Source organism: Neltuma alba, unplaced genomic scaffold (genome assembly GCF_004799145.2).
Source record: "Neltuma alba isolate B1F8T4 unplaced genomic scaffold, ASM479914v2 tig00000596_pilon, whole genome shotgun sequence".
Classification (NCBI taxonomy): Eukaryota; Viridiplantae; Streptophyta; class Magnoliopsida; order Fabales; family Fabaceae; genus Neltuma; species Neltuma alba.
The window spans coordinates 64,283-72,064 of NW_021632106.1; the positions used below are offsets into that span (position 1 = coordinate 64,283).

Consider the following 7,782-nt stretch of genomic DNA (forward strand, 5'->3'; position numbering starts at 1 on the left):
GGAAAGCTTATTCCATAACCTTTTGAGGAAAAATACTTTGGGAATTTATTTCCTTGAAAGTCAATACCAGTTTCGTTTTGAAAAGTTACTGTTCATTTGGTCAATTTTCCATTTTCCACTTTACTTTAGCCCAACTTTGGAAGGGCATAACGTTTTGTGTGGTTATCGGATTTCAGTGATTCAAATCTCATATTGCAGATAAAAATACAAGCTATCTGCTCACCGAATCCTAGGTCCTAACTCACTCGTATGTGGACTTTGACTTTGGTCAAAGTTTAAGCCTTAAAGAGTTGACTTTTATCCCCCTTGGAAGGATAAAGTCTCTCTTTGGACCTAGAGCTATCATACCATCATATAAGCATGCAAATAACTTCATAATAACATCTAGCATGTTTTTCTACCATGCATGAAGACATAAACCCTAAAACATACTTTAATTACATAACTTTGCAAATAGGGTTTTTCTATGTCTTCTTGAATTTCCAACTTCTTCAAGATACTTTACCTTTTCTTCTTGGCCACCTCTTTGCCCTTGCTCTTGGCTAGTGAAGGCCCTAGGGTTTTGTTAAATATGGGGGGTAAGATTCTTGGGAATCTTAGTAGTAATACATCACAATTATGGTTACAACTTAACATGTCATTTAGCTATGTGCAAACATACACATAAACATGTGACTTGCCATGGAATTTAAACACATAACATTATCATATCATGACATAGCATATCATCTCCATGTATCAACATCATAACATAAAAATCATGGAGGCATCATGGCATAAAATAAAGCATACATAGCATAAAATGAACATGTATGTAACACTTATAAATAGGATGTAAAACTACCTTTACTTGGCTCTTTTTCCTCTTCCAAACCGTGGCCCTTCTTTGAGGTTGTATAAAGCCTATTTAACAACCAACAATGCCACTTAGATCATTACATAAACCCCATAATTTAACTCTAGCTCAAAACCCTTTTATCTTGAATTTTGGCCTAACTTTCTTAACTTAATTCTTGAAACTTTTAAGGGCTAATCCTACATGATTTTTCATGTAGAATCCAAATATGGAATTGGTTTTATGAAATTCCATTCCCTCCTTAAAATTTCTCTAGGCCGTGACATGTAGGGACTTAGGGTTCCAAAATCCTTTTAAAAATTCAAGCTTCCAACTTTGCTTTCTTGGTGTATTTATACACAACACCATTCTCTAAACTCATTGGAAGCATCAATTAAAATCAAAACATTTTCCTTTGTAAACCCTACTTGGGCCGTGACATAGCTCAAAGTGAAAGGGAAGGATTTTTTTCATGAAAAGCTCTTTGAATTCTCTTGATTCAAGCCCTTAAACAAGCTTTAATCTTAACCTTAACCTTTTGAACTAACTTTCATCATTTTTAGGAATTTTGGACAGCACCTTCCCTAGGTTTTATCCATCCAAAATTCACCCAAAGATGAAGAGAAACTAAGAACAAATGAACTAGGGAAGAAGAGAACACTTACTTGAACTTTGTCCTAGCTTTTCCTCTTGGTTCTCTCTTCTTTCTCCCTCTTGGAAAATTTTTTTCATAGTTTCTCTTCTCTTTTCTCTTGTGCCGTGAATGCTCCTCCTTGGTGTCTATTTATAGACAACAATTAGGGTTGAACTATTGGTTATTTGCATAAAGGTCCTTGGTGCAAGATTACATCCTAGCCTTTCATTTTGTCTTGATCTTGAACTTGGCTCACATCAAGCCACGTTTCAAGCTTTGTTTCCACTCAAGACAAGTCATCTTTCATGGTTCTAATTTAGCCACAACTCATTCTTATCTTAGTGCTACAATAGCCTCTTAATATGGTCACATGTTGATTTTATTACATGGTGGCAAATGAAAACACATTTCATACTTCCCTTCCTTTCCTTTCTCTTGATATTTTCTCAAGACAATCTTGCTCTTCAAGCCACTAAAAATGACGCCATGCACCTCTCTTTCTTGCCTTTTTTGTTGACTTAATTGCTTGACACACAAAGAGACACAAAGGCTTAATTTCCTTGGTTACAAACTAACCAAATCTAACTTAATTATTTGGTTATAATCTAACCAAATCATAACTATTTCCTTAACCATAATTGAACCATAATTCATCATCTTTTCTTGGGCATTAAGTAATCATATATTTATGCCAATTTTCGTAATAATTATTAGGCATAATTCATGTCACATGATTTTATCACATAATGACATAGTTTGGCCTTAATTAATCAAGGTTAATTCCTTTAATTACCTTGACCAATTTTCTTAATCCTCTTTGACTTTTTTCTTAAAGTCAATATAATCTATTTTTGACCACTTAAATTCTCCAAAACACTTGTGGCACAAACCTTATTAAATTAATTAGGGATTAACTTATAATTAGGTTACAAAATAAAAGTCAACTCCCTTGGTCAACATTTTATTTTTACCTAATTTTTCCCTAATTATTTCATAAATCCATTTTCTTCATAAAAATCACTTTTGGGTTTTATTAAATATTGTCGTACCCCAGGCTTCCGGACAATTCACTTATTCCTGAATGATTGTCCGTTTAATTTATCGGTAACCCGATAAAATCCACTGTCTCAAAAATCATATATCAGATCCCCGTAATTTTCTCCTTATTACAAGGGTGATCCATGATTTACCTGAGAATTTTCTGAACTCTCAGTTGCTCAGAAATCCCATTCCTGAGAAATCGGGCTTTCTACCGATAAGAATTCTACCGTAAAATCCATTATTGTACTTCTGCTCATCAATTTGGGCTGGAACCAATTTTTGAAATTACTATAATTCTCAAGGGATTTTCCATAATTTTCCCGAGAATTATTGAGGTCTCTGGGTATCTTTACCAAAATACCCCTAATTATTTCAGTCCAAATATTCGGTATTTTTGACTGTCCCGGAAAATTCCAGAAAAATTCTCATAATTCTTTTAGACCTCAAGTATCATTGTTTGCTATTTAGTTTCCTTTTTTCAGCCATTCTGGAAATATTGAAATTTCCATTATCCAATCTTATCAGATAATTTTCCCCTATCTACCAGTGTCCAATTTACACCAGCCAGATATTTTTGGGACTTTCTCATTATCCTTAACATTCTTCTCACATCAATTCTCCATTACGGGCTACTTCATTTTTGACCCGTACTTTCAGGGCTATTAGGGTTACAAAATTCGGGATGTTACACAAAGCGTTCTATCTTATGCCAGAACCTCTGCTCTGATACCAAAAATGTCACACCTTACTATTATATTGACTTAGGTTCCTTCCAAAATCATTTTAGACCACATTGGATGGTCTTGGGCTCACTTTTTTCTATAAAAACGCTAATTTTCGGATTTTTACTGTTCATCGGGTAAAAATCCAGTTTTTCTGGCCCAACTTCAAAAATTCATAACTTATTCTACAAAAATCCAATTGGGGTCATTCAAAATTCTACTTAAAGCTCTTTAAGTTCTATTTCAAGAAAAAATAATCTCATTATCCAATTCCTTATGAGAACGCATCAGGTTTTTGAGAAAAGCAACACTGTCCATTTGCCAAAAACCCTGATTCCCAGATTCTGACCATTAAATTTGAAAACTCATTATAAATCGTATACTGGGAAATTTTTAACGTATTAGCTATCAAATTGAAGCTCAGGGCGTTATCTTCCATCATGCCAAATTTCATGATTAAACACATTCGGGAGCATAATCAAAAAGTCATGTGAACCAGTCAATGTTAGTGTGCTTCCAGCACTGTTAGTTTAATATTTACATAACCAAAATGAGGTCACGAATTTGTGTGGCTAAATCCCACAAATTAGCCTTCAATCTGCAGCTTTCCCTTGAAGAATTCAGGTCCTAAAATGTTACATTATTTTTGGGGGATGAGATTTTTGAAAATCCCAGTAGCAAATTAACCAACTATAGCACCAAGCAAGCATCATTATTATGCATGACCATATTAACTACTATTGGTGAACTAACATGCTCGTCATTTGGAAAACTCAAACATGCAAAGGCCAAAGCAAGATACTACATAGAGCAGCCACATAACAATCAAGAAAGCTCAACCACAATAATAGCAATTAACCATACAATAATCAATAATGCTAGTTAGTGGTAATAGCTAGGTTTAACTTACTACCTTGCTCCATAAGTCTTAGCTTTTCTTCCTTCTCCTCTTTCCCTTGACAAATATCAAACCCTAACCATATAATCCATCAACAAAGGCAGCCATAATCATTATCCAACCATGAAAAAGCAAGACAGTACATCAAAATGATTTTTGAACTATAAAGTTCCCTCCTTTGCTCACTATTTTTGAACTTGGTTCTATTTAACCCTAAAAATCACTCCTTGACTCAACCCTACATGGTTTTTCATGTAGATTTCAAATATATGCTTAGATCTAGGAAAATAAAATGGCCTCCTTCAGTTTCCCTTTGACTGAACCACAAGGAATCATGAACCAAAAATCACAACTTTGCTTTAAAGCTTCCAACACTTGTTCCTTTTAGTCTACCCTACACCATTCCTCATTTTAAGCATCATGGAAGCCTTAAAACAATGAAAAACTCATCCTAGGGTTTAGTTCCTCACTTGGTCAAAATGGAAGCTCAAGAAAACAACCATGAAAAATGCTTTAAAACAACTTAAACTCACTTGCAAACACTAGGATCTAGCTTGTGTTGTTGTGTCTTAGCAAGTGTTATGATCAAAACTTCTTTCCCCTTTTTATTAATCAGTTCACTCCACATTAAGAGAGGGAGGAGACAGATTTTTAACCATAAAAGAGAAAGAAACCAAAGCAAGAACACTTCTAGGACCAAGATCTAACCTTGAAACCTTGCTTGGATGATCAAAGGTGCTTGCTTCTTCATGTTTTTCTCTCAAACTCTCTCTTTTTCTCTTATTTTCTCCCTTGGACGAAATGAGCATCTGAAAATGGGGAGAGAAGAGCTTGATTAATGCTTCAAAATATCCCAACCACCTTCTTTAATGATAGTCCAAGTGTCATTACCCTACTAAGTCTTGATTCCTCTTTCCTAATTAACATAATTCCAAATGAAATTAATTACTAAAGTCAAGATCCTCTCCATTTATGGAATGACACTTGGCTAATTCAAATCTTCTCCTTCAAGAGCTTGACACATGGCTCAATAGGATCCCTTGGATTTGCAAGACACCAATCTTGCTTTATCAGTATACTTTAGGCTCTGAGTTTAATTTCTTTTCTATAATTATAGTAGCTTAGCCTCTGTAATTATTTTCTGTCAGACTCATAATTTATTCTCCTCATTATTATCTTTCCAAATTGCCCTCTTTGTCTCAAAATTAATTTCCTAATATTTAAATAAAAAGGAAAATTAATTTCCTTCTCTTTAGGGATTTTTTCACTTTTTATCATTATTTGGAAAAATCTTGGATACTTGAGGGTCTTCATTTAATTCCATGATTCCTTATAATTCCTTGGGATCTCATAGGAATTTTCTTGGAATTTTATTCCCCTTAAAAATATTTATTTGGAATTTTCCAAATAAAATCCCTTAATTAGCCTAAATCACCCTTTAATTCTCTCATAATTTCTCTAAGGGTAATTTGGTCATAAAACTAACTTTATAATTTCATATAACTCTCAAAAGATATTATCCTCATTTTTCCTTAATTTTCCAAGGCTTGAAAATATTTTTCCTTATTTACATTTGACCAATTTTCCTTAATTAGTCAATTTCCTATAATTGGCTTGGAAAATTACTGTAATTATTTTCCACCAAAATCCTTTGACTTTTCCTTATCATTTTTAATCCTCAATAATTTGAGAATATTTCTTATATCTAATTATCATAATGCTGGATGTGACAATCATTGAGGGAGATGATTGCTCCCAGACAATTTGAACAGTTCAATAAAGCAGTGGAAGCTTGCCGAATCACGAAAAACAGCTTCAACCATCACCTAATGGTCAAGACAACTCCCGGAGTAGAGAAGGGAGGTCAAGGAGGTCAAGGTGTTACCTCGTCCAACATGAATAAGAAGAGGAAACAACCCTGGAATAACCGCAAGAACAAGAAGGGCGGTAAAGCACCGAAGGGCAAGGAGTGTCCTAAGTGTGGCAAGAATCACGGTGACAGACCGTGCATGGCTGGGCAGAATGTTTGCTACACCTGTGGCAAACCTGGACATTTCTCAAGAGAGTGCCCACAGAACACCGAGCAGGCAAGACCACGCACCCAGGGCCGAGTGTTTGCCATCACAAGAGAAGAAGCTTGGAAGTCTCTGGAGATGATCCAAGGTACGATCATGATTAACAATTCTCCAGTGATTGCAATATTTGATTCGGGTACTAATCATTCTTTTATTTCATATGCCTGTGCGGAAAGACTTGGCTTGAGTATAAATACATTGCCATATGATATACATGTGTCTACCCCAACGCAGAGTAGGGCAGTTACGTCTGATGTGTGCCTGAACTGTATAGTTTGTTATGAGCACTGTTGCATTGCTATAGATTTGATATGCATGCCTTTCCATGAGATGGATGTGGTGATTCGACTCAATTGGTTGTCATCCCACAATATCCTAATGGATTGTAAGAACAAAACCTTAATCTTACCTACGAGGGATTTAGAGTTGAATCTGAAAGTTAGATTAAACTTCATCACGGAAGCCCAAGCGGGCAAATGCTTACAAAAAGGCTGTCAAGGATTCCTCATTTTCTTCTCGGTGCAAGTCGAAGTTGAGGAAGGGATAGGAGAAATCTCAGTGGTTAGGGAGTTTCCAGAAGTGTTTCTGATAGAGATCGCAGGGTTACTCCCAGACAGAGAAGTAGAATTCACAATTGACATAGTACTTGGAGCAGGACCAATTTCTAAGGCCCCTTATAGAATGGCTCCTAATGAAATGACAGAACTTAAGAAGCAGATAGAGGAGTTACTTGAAAAAGGTTTTATTAGACCAAGTGTGTCGCCATGGGGTGCTCCAGTGTTGTTTGTCAAGAAAAAGGATGGTAGTCTAAGGCTGTGCATAGACTACAGGGAGTTGAACAAAGTCACAGTTAAGAACAGGTATCCGCTCCCTAGGATAGATGATCTGTTAGACCAGTTGGTTGAAGCCGGTGTATTCTCTAAGATTGATCTACGATCTGGCTACCACCAACTCAAGATTAAGTCTGAAGATGTCCCAAAAACTGCGTTTAGAACTGTTAGATATGATTAGTTTTGATGATATCAAATAATAGAGCAAAAAGTTTACATAAATTATTTATCTCATATTTTGACTAACTATCATACTTAATATCTTGTGTAGTTTTCTCAAGAAAAGAAAAGAGTTATTATGTTGCACTTTGAGTTATGGAGAATGATCAAGAGGAAGAAGAAGAAGAAGAGAGATTGAGAAAAGAAGAACTTGCAAGATCAAATGAAAATATCAAGATTCAAGTTCATAGATTTGATGTTAAATGTTGCTATACTCAATCAGAAGTTTGGATGGCTCAGTCGGAACCTAAAATATACAACCGGGAAATTATACCATCATATATTGAGTCACCCTTCATATAAACATGGAAAATAAGCTTCAGAGGTGATTTTTATGGGCAATTATTGATCACTTGATCGATCATCCATTTATCGATCAAGTTATCGATAAAATACATCCTCTGTTATGCTCTGTTCTTCGTTCAGCTCTGACATAGGTTCGGTATTTCTTCAATATCTCTCAAATCACAAATCTGTTTGAGGTGAAACTTAATTCCTATGAAACTAGACTCAGAACACGATTCATGG

The 7,782-nt window shown here is 35.3% G+C and overlaps 1 long non-coding RNA gene across 1 annotated transcript; it reads right to left on the minus strand.

The window, feature by feature from the left end:
* Positions 1 to 367: 367 nt before the first annotated feature.
* On the minus strand, positions 368 to 1,563 carry LOC114741024 (uncharacterized). The gene is made up of 2 exons (XR_003739743.1): positions 1,501 to 1,563; positions 368 to 903 (listed from the first exon to the last, which is right to left on the minus strand). It is a non-coding gene; the product is annotated as an uncharacterized LOC114741024 (long non-coding RNA).
* Positions 1,564 to 7,782: the final 6,219 nt, after the last annotated feature.